Consider the following 13,699-nt stretch of genomic DNA (forward strand, 5'->3'; position numbering starts at 1 on the left):
AATATCAACTAATAGATTAATATATATTTCGTGCTGCTGAATCACGACTTGCCGTGAGACCAGGCTGCAACACAACATGCCCTGCAAAGGACTGCACAGGATTATTTTCAATATCCACTAATCTGCTCTTCTATGTTTTTCACTTTTTTCCGACATGCATTTTTATTAATTTCATATGTGGGTGATATAGCAACATCAATAATGATAATAACAATGTAAAAGTAAGACCCTTCGGCTGCTCCCTTGTTTGCACTCGGGGTCGCCACAGCAAATCCAAGGTGGATCTGCATGTTGAATTGGCACAGGTTTTACGCCGGATGCCCTTCCTGACGCAACTCCACATTACATGGAGAAATGTGGCAGGGGTGGGATTTGAACCCGGAACCTAGTGCACTGAAACCAAGCGCTTTAACCACTTGGCCACCACCCCTGCCTGTAATAATGATAATAACAATAATAAACTTTATATAGCAGTTTCTGGTGCAAATTATACATTTTAAAGTGTTTTTACAATTAAAAATAGCATCCATGAAGAACAATAACAGTGCAGCAGATAAGAGAATATTTAGAGTGGAGTCCTGCAAATGGTGATACAAGCATCAAATCTGGGACAAATACTCTTTAGACATTCCTCTTTTTAAATAACTGATTAGCCACTTGAATTTTCAATTGGCGGTCAGGTAGGGGACAATAAGCCAAGTGCGCAACGCATCTGTGCATACGTGGGTCAAACGAGGTAAAAAATTCCAGCTACCAAACTCACACCACTACCACTGAATTTCTTATACAGTAGCATTAGCAGACTGTAAAAGTTAAGGCTTTTACAGGGATTGTTTCAAAGGCTTTAAGCCCTAAGCAGCGCACACAATAATGACAGGGGCACATTGTGCTGTTTTCAAATGCTTGAACAGAATTTATAGGCTTGAAAGTTGGCTGAAAACACACGATTGCAAAGCTCCGCCAAGTCCACACAACGACGGAAAGAAGAAGAAATGTGGTCGTAAACCTCCGTTCATTCTACACAATTTCCTCACAGAAAAGAAAGATCCAGATGGACGTAAAAGACAGACTAAAACTGTAAGTTTCTTGCACACATTTATTTTGTCAATATCCTGAAACTGTGCTGAATTATAATGTGGTTGATGACTAGAGCCCGACCGATATATTGACCGGCCGATATTATCGGCTGATATAAGCCCTTTTCAAAGTATTCACTATCAGCCGAAATTTTGCCGATAGAACGCAGATAATTTCTCATAAACAAAACAGTTATTGAAATAATGTTTGTCAGCAATGTAAAATGTCCTTGCACCGTTTGTCCAGTAGATGGAGCTCTGACTCATTCAACTGAGAGCTGCTTACACCCCTGCTTAAATGTGTTCATCACCAGCCCCCGTAGTTCGCCGTCACACTGCACTGATTGGCTGACAAAAGCATACAAGTAAGTTTATAAGGATGTTGTTTGTAATAACTTTGCGATTACATTCACCCCACATTTCTCCCGTTTCAGTTCAACTCAGTTTATGTAGTAAGATCAGATGTATTTCACAACTCTTTTTAAGGATATGTATTTGCTAATTTCATAAAGGTTTAATTCCTGATTGCATTTTTTGAACTTGAAAATTCTTCTGTTATAAAGTTAATCAATATGAGGACAAAGATTCAGCTTTTAGCTCATATCTTCTTTGTTAAGAGTCCAAAAAAGAACATTTTATTCATTAAAAAAAAAAATAATAATAATAATAATAATATCGGCTGATTTATCAGCTATGGGCAAATCAGCCGATTTATCGATTATCTGCATTTTTTTTCATCCAAATATCGTTATCGGCATCGGCCTCAAAAAATCCATATCGGTCGGGCTCTAATGATGACGCCGTTTTTGTGCATCGGCTTATGACTGCAATGTCGCACCATGAATGACATGGCCCATAATATTGTAATATTGGCCTGTTCTATAAACAAACTGCATGTATGCACATATCACTGTATGTCTGTCAACTTATCAAAACAAACGTGACACCAAAGAGGTTATATGTGAGACCCACCTTCACTGTTGTCATTACGAAGCCGGTGGAGTAGTGATTTCTCATCCCTACTTAGCAAATATTCTGCAATACCCACAGTTTCAGACTCTGGACTTCGTCTAATCATCCTTCAGTTGCCTTCAAGAGGTCAGAAATTTGCTTGTTTCCAACTATCAACAAGGACTGGTCATTTTCGACAGCAGCTTTCTCTTCCTGCTTTGTCGGCACTAATGGTAGTTTCTGTACCAATGCAGCGTATGCAAGCAAAGCCAGCTCTTCTTTCCGTTTCTGTCTACTGCCGTACATAGTCCTGGTTGTAACAGGCAATCCGCGGAGCTTACAAAAACGCTTTAAACCGTCAACTTTCCAGCTGTTGAAATGGTCCAAATCATAGCACTCCTCACTGCTTTCTGCCATCTTTGAATGTGGATTGGTAGCTGAAAAATCTAGCATAGCCATAGTGCAAAGCACAGCCTGAGATGTGCACTTCACTTGTTGAAAAATTACACAGGGGTCAAAATTAAAAGATGCTCCAATCATATTGAAAACTTCTTCTTCTTTGTCTTTTCGGCTGTTCCTGTTAGGGGTCGCCACAGCAGATCAATCGTTTCCATCTCACCCTGTCCTCTGTATCTTCCTCTGTCACACCAACCACCTGCATGTCCTCTCTCAGCACATCCATGAACCTCCTCTTTGGTCTCCCTCTTCTCCTCCTGCCTGGTGGCTCCATCCTCAGCATCCTTCTCCCTATATACCCTGGGTCCCTCCAAACCATCTCAATCTCACCTCTCTGACTTTGTCTCCAAACCGTCCCACCTGAGATGTCCCTCTGATATGTTCATTCCTAATCTTGTCCATTCTTGTCACTCCCAAAGAGAATCTCAACATCTTCAGCTCTGCCACCTCCAGCTCTGCCTCCTGTCTTTTTGTTAGTGCCACTGTCTCTAAACCATACAACATAGCTGGTCTCACTACTGTTTTGTAAACTTTCCCCTTCACTCTTGCTGATATTCTTCGGTCACAAATCACTCCTGCCACCTTTCTCCACCCACTCCACCCTGCCTGCACTCTCCTCTTCACCTCTCTACCACACTCTCCATTACTTTGAACAGTTGACCCCAAATATTTAAACTCATCTACTTTCACCACTTCTACTCCTTGTAACTGCACTATTCCACTGGGCTCCCTCTCATTCACACACATGTACTCAGTCTTGCTTCTACTGACTTTCATTCCCCTTCTCTCCAGAGCATATCTCCACCTCTCCAGACTAAACTCAGCCTGCTCTCTACTCTCACTACAGGTCACAATAATAATAATAATAATAATACATTTTATTTGTATAGCGTTTTTCTGGACACTCAAAGACGCTTTACAAACCAAAAGAAAAGGATAAAAACGCTAAGAAAAAACACATTAAAAATCAGGGGCTGTACATTAAAAGCTAACTTAAACAGATGGGTTTTGAGTTCTTTCTTGAAGGAGGGGAGGTCGGGGCAAGCACGGAGTGGTTGGGGCAGAGAGTTCCAGAGGGTAGGGACAGCAATGGAGAAGGCTCTGTCTCCCCAGGTTCGGAGCCTGGTCCTACAGGGAAAGGACAAAAGGTTTGTGTCGGAGGAGCGGAGAGAGCGTGATGGAGTGTGGCGGTGGAGGAGGTCAGTAGATATGTGGGGGCCAGGTTATGGAGGGCTTTGAAAGTGATCAGGAGGATTTTGAAGTGAATGCGTTGAGTGATGGGGAGCCAGTGGAGGTTTTGTAGGACGGGGGTGATGTGTTCTCGAGTACGGGTGTGGGTGAGGAGACGGGCAGCAGAGTTTTGTATATACTGTAGTTTATTGAGTATTTTGGAAGGTAAACCATAGAGGATGCTATTGCAATAGTCGATTCTGGATGTGATAAAAGCATGTATAAGGGTTTCAGCAGCGGAGAAAGTGAGGGATGAACGGAGACGTGCGATATTTTTCAAGTGGAATGCAGTCCGGGTTATTTGTTTAATGTGTGGGTTAATGTGTGACTCCAATCATATTGAAAACTATACTACATTATTTATCTAATCATAATGATTCCAAAAAGGTATAGTTTGGACAATCTGTGACTGAATGTTATGGAGTTATGGCGTTAAAAACAGCAAAAATAGTGTCAAAGGTCAGTTTCAGTTTGTACAGGAGTCAAAAGTTAAAGTTGCTACAATTTTGGTAAACTTTTGGTCTGAAACAACTGTATTTCTGTTTAAATCTAATATGTTTGGCTTGGTTGCATATATTTTGTAAGGGTTAGTGAGAAATAAACACTTCTATATCTAAAAAAGGCTGTTTTGTAGCCAGCTAATACTCCTGAAGTGATTTACAATATGTTACAGAGATGCTAGCATGTAAATTAGTGACACCGGAGTGTCATTGTCAAAGACAGAGTGAAACAAATCAAACAAACCTTGGTTCTGTTAAGCAGTCAAACAAGGAGGTACATCTCATAGTGACAGTGTTGGATTTCTCCATCTTTTATATGCATGTATCATTAAACATTGTGCACAGTAACGCCAAGTAAACATGAGCTGGCCACGCCCCGGGAATGCCCATCAAGCAACACACGCCAACTGCTTGTTGCCGTCATTTGGAGGAGAGTCCACTAGTCCTACGGTCTACTAGTCCTATAGGGTCTACTAGTCCTAGCCTCTTTATATTATTTGATGGTGTATATTACAACCCCAAACTGATTTTAAAGTGCACAAATAAATATGCAATATTTCCAAATAGCTAACAAACCAGATCCAGTTTTGTTCAATTTACAAAAATAAAACATATGATTCTGTTAATATTCACCATTAATCACCTTTAATTGTACTGTTGTTTATAAATCTGTTGAATTGAAAATCAACAATAATGGTAATTAACCATAATTAAATGGGTTTTTTTATTGTCACAATTTTGTAAGCCTACTATAAATGAAAAACCAACTTCAACACGATCCCTTTAATACTAGGACGAGTGGGAAGTACCCGTCATTTGTTGCTAATATGAGTGTAGGGTAAGACTCCAAAAGACCCACAGAAGCAAAGAGTCCAGACTTGTAGACAGACACATCTGGATAAAATATTACTAACAGACCTGGAGACAGACACATGGTTGGACAGACGGACATGGAGTGTGTGTATTCTCCTCACTTCCTGGATAAATATTTGATCAGCAGGACTCTGATGGGTATTGACTGGAAACCTTATCTGCTCTTCATTGATCCCCACTAACTGTGATCACCGTTTAAAAGAACATACACACACACACACACGCACACACACACACTTACACTGACTCCTTGAACCTCTCAATGTCAAATCAGAACCAACGGGTGAAAGCTTATACGATTTAGCTGCATTAAAGTGTTTTCTGATGATGCATGAAGGAGATTATTGCGAGAACAACGACACGGAGGAGTGAGAGGCGTGAATGAGTAACAGCGTGTATGCAGACGTGCGTGCTCTCAGACCGCTGTGCTTTCCCACTGCTAGCCCCCTCTGAGTCCTATTAACAGCTAAACTTACATTACTGTATCGTCCTTCAGCCCCATAGAGGGTGACCCCTGCTGTAGTGCTTATGCAAGCACGTCTGCCTGAAAAAAATGAAGAGGAATTACCACCACAAACACCAACGTACTGTACGTATGTGAGGAAAAGTGTTTGGTTGATGCTTGATGCACAATACCCTGATACTCAGTCACTCTTAATTTAAACCACACGTCTGCCTTCCTCCGATGTATTTTAGGAACTATATGCAAGTGTATGTGGCTGAAACGATTTCTCAAGAAGCCCGAGCTGAATAATAAATCAAGGGAAATATTCTGCCTCGAGGAGCCGTTTCACTCATGGGATTGTTGCACACTTTCACAATGCATGGAAGACTTTTCCCCAATATGTAAACATGTGCTGGCTGTTGTGCCTGGTTGAAAATAGAGAAAAAAGAGAGATCAGAAACTTTTCAAGCATCTTAGGCAGCATAATCAGCGAAACTGCTGCCCCTCGCCATCGGCAGGATGTTAATCATACTCACATTTTCAAGTAAATGTGGATAAATATACTGTTTGTCGACATCCACCACAAAAACATTACGACAGCTGCACAAGCATCGCCATAGATTTACTATGAAGAAGGAATGGCAGCTCAAATGAACTTAGCATGCATTTATTATAAGGAGTTGTGTATCTAGATTCGATATTTTTAGGATATGTAATTTGATAATGCTGCCAGTTTGAAGGGCATAATGACTGAAGCCTGAAGAAATCAGAGGGATTATTATATGAATTTTACATTTTACTGAAAAAAATATAACAATTGCATAAAAAATGTATCTGCCTCAACAAAACATACAAGTTAGCTTGGCCTCTAACTTATTAATTCCATGTATCTGCGCTTTGTCACTTTTACCAAGCCATTTCCAGCTAATGACCGTTTCTGTCACAACAGGTGCGCTTCTTTCTTTCTTGTTTTTTGGTTTTAGTTTCGTCAGTTTGGTGTCTTGAACTTCGGCCCAGTTGGTGGCAGAAATGTACCACTAGCCAATAAACTCCACCTGAAGAAGTACATTTGTTTACATTCACCTTCACTGTTTTTACATTTCCAGGTTTCAATAGCTTCTCGAGCTTTCGTTTAACCAAATCTTTCTTACCATTATTAACTCAAACAATGCTTTGCAGAAGGAAACATGCATCTGGTTTGAAGTAGAAGCCAAGAACTGCAGACTGACTGGTCGCGCATTTTTCCCCGCTATAGCAATAAATAGCTAACAACTAGCTTTAGCGCTGGGGATATTTTCCAACAGAAAAGCATTAAGAGGATGTGAAGAAACACTTAATCCCAGTGCCTAGCCTCAGCGTGTTCTAAGAAGGAAAACGCGTTCCTGGTGGGATGTTTCTAACATGCAGACAACAACGATTGTTTTAATGTAAACAAAAGAATCTGTCCAATCTGCTATCACAGATGAGTTTTTACATATTTTTTTAATCAGCTGACTGCAGAGAGACAGCAAAGCCAGTTCTTTGCGCTTTCCCTGAGGGTCAAAGGTTTTCCTTGGCTTGGCTGCCCGGTGACACAGCAAATGTCTTTCTGCACAGAAAAGAAGCAGCACTCTGAAAAAAAAAAAAAGCTGGCTGCAGTGGCTTTTCTCTTTGTGGCTGCTTACGCTCCGTTCTTAATTAGAGCAACAGAGATAAAGACCAAAGTGCTCAGAAAGGCGATGTGATCATAGGGTCAAAAGGCTGTTAGATCAAGTCAAATTAAGTAAAGCTTTGAAATCGACATCAATTTAATAGCAATGCTGCTTTGAGATCATTCATTCGCCCAGCCCAAGGTGTAACAAACTATAGTGGATTCATGAACTGTGCAGACTGCACCCCAGAGTTCAGCAAATATATGAACCATGAATTAACCCTCTGGGGTCGACGCCGTCATATACGAAGGCTAAGACCAAGCTTTACTAAATTCTAAATAACTTTTTAATGATATGAGATAGAAATTTCCTCTTTTTTTTGCTGAAAAGTTAACTCCGCGGACGTTCGAGCCAGCCATCGGCCATGTTTGTACTCCTCATAGAAGCTGTGTGATGACGTGTGCAATGTGAGTATCCAATTGGAATTGGTTCACCGTCACATGGTTTTCCAAAATCCAATTGTAGGGCAGATTTACCTCACGTGAAAAGCCAAAGATCATTTTCAGGAGTGATATGTTACTAGTTGGCCCATTTGAATAGCCCCCTGGGTGCTCAAATGAGTACATACTATTAGTACATACTCAGTGTGCCCTGTGCCATTACGTGCAGCGATCGGTGAAAGCAGGAGCACACGGAGAGCCTCTGATGACAATCTGACGTGCTCAAACAAAGAGTGTGTAACTATCAGGATTGCTCCACTAGTTTGCATGTGAATGTTACTGGATAACTCTGTTGCTTTCTTTGTGTAAAGCACTGTTTACCATATCAATGGACAACAAAACGCATAGACCATTTTGTATATATTGTTCAAAATGTGCATCTGTGTTTATTCTTTTAACCTTTTTGTTGTACAGTCTTTCACACAAGACCTCAAATTACCTTTATAAAGTGTTAAAACAGTTGTTTATTATAGTTTGCTGTGTGTTTTGAATAAATGTGTGTGGAAAATTATTTTTCACTTTATTTTTTCCTTGCCTATTTTTGATTGTAAACCTTTATTACACTTATAAAATACAACAAATACATATATATTATGAAAGCACAGGTTGTCCTGAAAAAAAGAGACATAAAACTTGATTGTGGGAGAGCTGTTAACAGCAATAATAAAACATTTATGCCAGGCGAGTGAACTGCCCAAAAAATGCCCTCAGACCCCAGAGGGCTAAAGCAGAGTCAGTCCTGAGCCGTAGTCGAGGGACTCGAGCTGAGTGACGACGTAAAACATCCTGGATCTGCTGTGGTCACCCCGATCAATTGGGGGCAGCTGAAAGATGAACTTTTGTGTGGGCCGCCAGAAGAGGAGGTACTGCTGGCCCACCACCAGAGGACGCCCTGCCTGAAGTGCGGGCTTCAGGCACGAGAGGGCGCTGCCGCCACGGACACAGCCGGGGGTGACAGCTGTCACTCATTATCTCATGACAGCTGTCACCCATCTACGCTTCATCATACTACTCCATAAAACCCGGACGTCATCTCCACCTCATTGCCGAGATATCATCTACCTGTGAAGGTAATTCTCTGCTAAACTGAAAACACTGACTAATAGTCTGAACTTCTTTGCAGCTGCTTTCCTGTAAGTGTTTCCTTATCTTCGGGATTGGCGTTTGGTGTGATCAGCGACGGCTTCGCTTCACACTCCAACCAGATAAGTGGTTAACAGGAGCTGCACGAGTGTGTGGTTAGAGGTGGAGGTGACTTTCCACCTTCTGACTGTTTTTGTTACTGGGTGTGCACACACCCACATCTCACTGTTTGTGCTCCTCACCAGCAGTACCAGATCCGACAGTTGGGGACAGTGATCACCTGGGAATTCGGGACTTGGCGGCTCCAGTATTCACCAGGTTCGGTGGCGGCGGAAATCGTGTGGTTCCGGCTCTTCTCAGGACAGACGTCTTCTATCCTCGAGCCTGCCCACACGTCACCTTTGTGTATTGACTGCTATCATATTCTGAGATTGTCTGTATAGTCATTGTGCACATTCACAACATTAAATTGTTACCTTTTGGCTCATCTATTGACCGTTCATTTGCGCCCCCTGTTGTGGGTCCGTGTCACTACACTTTCCCCAACAGGATATCTCGGCCAATGTCATAGATCCCGAGGGGCGTCAACCATCTGTTGGACAGGCAATGGAAGAGCAGGGTGCACAGGCGTCGGCTGGAGGCGTGATTGGTAAGTTGCAGCATATCCTCACCGCCTTTACCGCTCGGATGGACCTGATGACCGAGCAAAACGTCATCCTTAATCGCAGGATGGAGGCTCTCACCGCACAGGTGGAAGCGCGCGCTCAGGGCGCTGCTGCAGCTCCTCCTCCTGCCGACCCGGTGCCGAATACAGACATTCCACTGGTCATTCAACGACCCCCCCACCATCCCCTGAAGCATACATAAGCCCCCCAGAGCCGTACGGAGGTTGTGTGGAGACGTGCGTGGACTTTCTTATGCAGTGTTCGCTCGTCTTTGCACAACGTCCCATGATGTACGCGTCTGATGCCAGCAAGGTGGCTTACGTGATTAATTTGCTTCGGGGTGAGGCACGCGCTTGGGCTACAGCGCTTTGGGAGCAAGGTTCACGGCTCCTTACCACTTATACTGGGTTTGTGAGGGAGCTCAGGACCGTTTTTGATCACCCTAACAGAGGCAAAACCACGTCTACCGTGCTGCTGTCAATGAGACAGGGGCGTCGGAGCACAGCCGAATATGCAGTCGACTTCCGCATCACGGCTGCGAGGTCCAGCTGGAATATGACTGCGCTCCGCGCCGCCTTCATAAACGGACTGTCGTCGGCCCTGTAGGAGCACCTGGTGGCTAAGGAGGAACTGCGGGATTTGGCTGAGCTTATCGATTTGGTTATACGGTTGGACAACCGGTTAGAAGAACGCCGACGGGAGCGAGGCGAAGGGTGTGGTCAGGCACAAGCCGTCCCTCTTCCTCCCGGGTCCGAAAGGGAGCAGTCATCCCCACGCTCCACAGCCACAGCGCTCCGTGTGGCTACAGCTCCCCCTGCTGACGGTGCTAGGGACACGAGCAGGGCCGCATTCAGACAGAGGAGGCTGGTCCGTGGGGAGTGCTTTGTCTGCGGCTCGAGTGAGCATCAGCAGAGAGACTGCCCCAAACGGTCAAAACACAAACGCCCGCCCTTAGAGACTGGGCTGAGGGGGGGTCAAAACATTCACGTGGGTCATACACATCTGTCTACACGACTCCCAGTTAAAATCCTGAGCGGGGATTTAACCCTTCAAGCCCCAGCACTGGTGGACACGGGGACAGAAGGGAATCTGCTGGATAGCAGATGGGCAAGGGAGGTAGGGCTCCCTCTGGTGGCGCTTTCTTCACCAGTGAAGGTGCGAGCACTAGATGGCACTCTTCTCCCTTTTATCACACACAAGACACTACCTGTAACCCTGGTAGTGTCTGGGAATCACCGGGAGGAGATTGAGTTTTTTGTAACTCCTTCTACCTCCCGCGTGATTTTGGGCTTCCCATGGATGATTAAACACAATCCCCGGATTGATTGGCCGTCTGGGGTTGTGACTCAGTGGAGCGAAACCTGCCACCGGAATTGTTTAGGATCCTCGGTTCCTCCCGGTGTAAATGCTAATGAGGAGGTTAAAGTCCCTCCCAATCTGACGGCGGTGCCGGTTGAGTACCACGACCTTGCTGACGTCTTCAGCAAGGATCTGGCGCTCACCCTTCCCCCGCACCGTCCGTACGATTGTGCCATTGATTTGGTCCCGGGCGCTGAGTACTAGTCCAGCAGGCTGTACAACCTCTCACGTCCTGAGCGCGAATCAATGGAGACCTACATCCGGGACTCATTAGCTGCCGGGCTGATCCGGAATTCCACCTCCCCGATGGGTGCAGGTTTCTTTTCTGTGGGCAAGAAAGACGGCGGACTCCGTCCATGCATTGATTACAGGGGGCTGAGGCTGAATGACATAACGGTTCGCAATCGATACCCTTTACCCCTGTTGGATTCAGTGTTCACGCCCCTGCATGGAGCCCAAATTTTCACCAAACTGGACCTTAGGAATGCGTATCACCTGGTTCAGATCCGGAAGGGAGACGAATGGAAGATGGCATTTAACACCTCATAAGGTCATTTTGAGTACCTGGTCATGCCGTTCGGCCTCACCAACGCCCCCGCGACATTCCAAGCTTTGGTAAATGACGTCTTGCGGGACTTCCTGCACCGATTCATCTTTGTGTATCTGGATGACATACTCATCTTTTCCCCGGATCCTGAGACTCATGTCCAGCATGTACGTCAAGTCCTGCAGCGATTGTTGGAGAACCGGCTGTTTGTGAAGGGCGAGAAGTGTGAGTTTCACCGCACCTCTTTGTCCTTCCTGGGGTTCATCATCTCCTCCAACTCCGTTGCCCCTGATCCGGCCAAGGTTGCGGCGGTGAGAGATTGGCCCCAACCAACAAGCCGTAGGGAGCTGCAACAGTTCCTCGGCTTTGCAAATTTCTACAGGAGGCTCATTAAGGGCTACAGTCAGGTAGTTAGCCCCCTGACAGCCCTGACCTCTCCAAAAGTCCCCTTCACCTGGTCGGATCGGTGCGAAGCCGCGTTCAAGGAGTTGAAATGCCGGTTCTCGTCTGCACCAGTTCTGGTGCAGCCCGACCCTAGCCGCCTGTTTGTGGTTGAAGTGGACGCCTCTGACTCAGGGATAGGAGCTGTGCTATCCCAGAGCGGGGAGACCGATAAGGTTCTTCACCCGTGTGCCTACTTTTCTCGCAGGTTGACCCCGCTGAACGGAACTATGACGTCGGCAATGGAGAACTCCTTGCGGTGAAAGAGGCTCTTGAGGAGTGGAGACACCTGTTGGAGGGAGCGTCTGTGCCGTTCACGGTTTTCACTGACCATCGGAACCTGGAGTATATCAGGACCGTCAAGCGGCTGAACCCCAGGCAAGCCCGCTGGTCACTGTTCTTCGGACGTTTTGACTTCCGGATCACCTATCGCCCCAGGACCAAGAACCAGAGATCGGATGCCTTGTCCCGAGTACACGAAGACGAAGTCAAACCTGTGCTGTCGGATCCACTGGACACCATCATTCCGGAGTCCACTATCGTGGCCACCCTCACCTGGGACGTGGAGAAGACCGTCCGGGAGGCCCTGGCACGGAGCCCAGACCCCGGAACTGGTCCGAAGAATCGTATGTACGTCCCACCAGAAGCCAGAGCTGCAGTCTTGGATTTCTGTCATGGTTCCAAGCTCTCCTGTCATCCAGGGGTGCGAAGGACCGTGGCAGTTGTCCGGCGCTTCTGGTGGGCGTGTATGGAGGCCAACGTCCGAGAGTATATCCAGGCCTGCACCACCTGTGCCAGGGGCAAGGCAGACCACAAAAGGTCCCAAGGACCTCTCCAGCCGCTTCCTGTGCCTCATCGCCCCTGGTCCCATATCGGCCTGGCCTCCCGCCGTCCCAGGGCAACACCACCATCCTCACGATAGTGGACCGATTCTCCAAGGAGGCCCACTTCGTGGCCCTCCTGAAGCTCCCAACGGCCCAGGAGACAGCAGACCTCCTGGTCCACCACGTCGTCCGTCTGCATGGGTTACCAACTGATGTAGTCTCGGATCGTGGTCCCCAGTTTTCCTCTCAAGTCTGGAGGAGTTTCTGCAGAGAACTGGGGGCCACCGTGAGCCTTTCGTCCGGGTACCACACACAGATGAACGGACAGGCAGAACGGGCCAACCAAGAGTTGGAACAGACCCTCCGCTGTGTGACATCCGCGCACCCGACGGCCTGGAGTAACCATTTGGCCTGGATCGAGTATGCACATAACAGCCAGGTGTCTTCTGCCACCGGCCTCTCCCCATTTGAGGTGTGTCTGGGGTACCAACCCCCATTGTTTCCCGTGGTGGAGGGAGAGGTCGGTGTGCCCTCGGTCCAGGCCCACCTGCGGAGGTGCCATCGGGTGTGGAGCACCGCCCGTTCTGCCTTGTTAAAGGCCCGGACGAGGGCTAAGGCCCATGCAGACCACCGGCGGTCCCCGGCCCCTGCATACCAGCCCGGGCAGGAGGTGTGGTTATCAACCAAGGACATTCCCCTGCAGGTGGACTCCCCCAAACTGATGGACAGGTTCATTGGACCATTCAAGATCGTCAAAATCCTCAGTCCTGCTGCAGTGAAGCTCCAGCTCCCGGCTTCACTGCGGATCCACCCTGTTTTTCATGTCTCCCGGATTAAACCACACCTCACCTCACCCCTCTGTGCTCCCGGTCCGGCGCCGCCTCCTGCCCGGATCATTGACGGGGAGCCGGCTTGGACAGTGTGCCGGCTCCTGGATGTCCGTCGAATGGGCCGGGGGTTCCAGTATTTGGTGGACTGGGAGGGGTATGGACCCGAAGAACGCTCCTGGGTGAAGAGGAGCTTCATCCTGGACCCGGCCCTCCTGGCCGATTTCTACCGCCGACACCAGGATAAACCTGGTCGAGGGGGGGGTCCTGTTATGTGGGCCGCCAGAAGAG

The sequence above is a fragment of the Thalassophryne amazonica genome, chromosome 2 (assembly GCF_902500255.1).
Source record: "Thalassophryne amazonica chromosome 2, fThaAma1.1, whole genome shotgun sequence".
Taxonomy (NCBI): Eukaryota; Metazoa; Chordata; class Actinopteri; order Batrachoidiformes; family Batrachoididae; genus Thalassophryne; species Thalassophryne amazonica.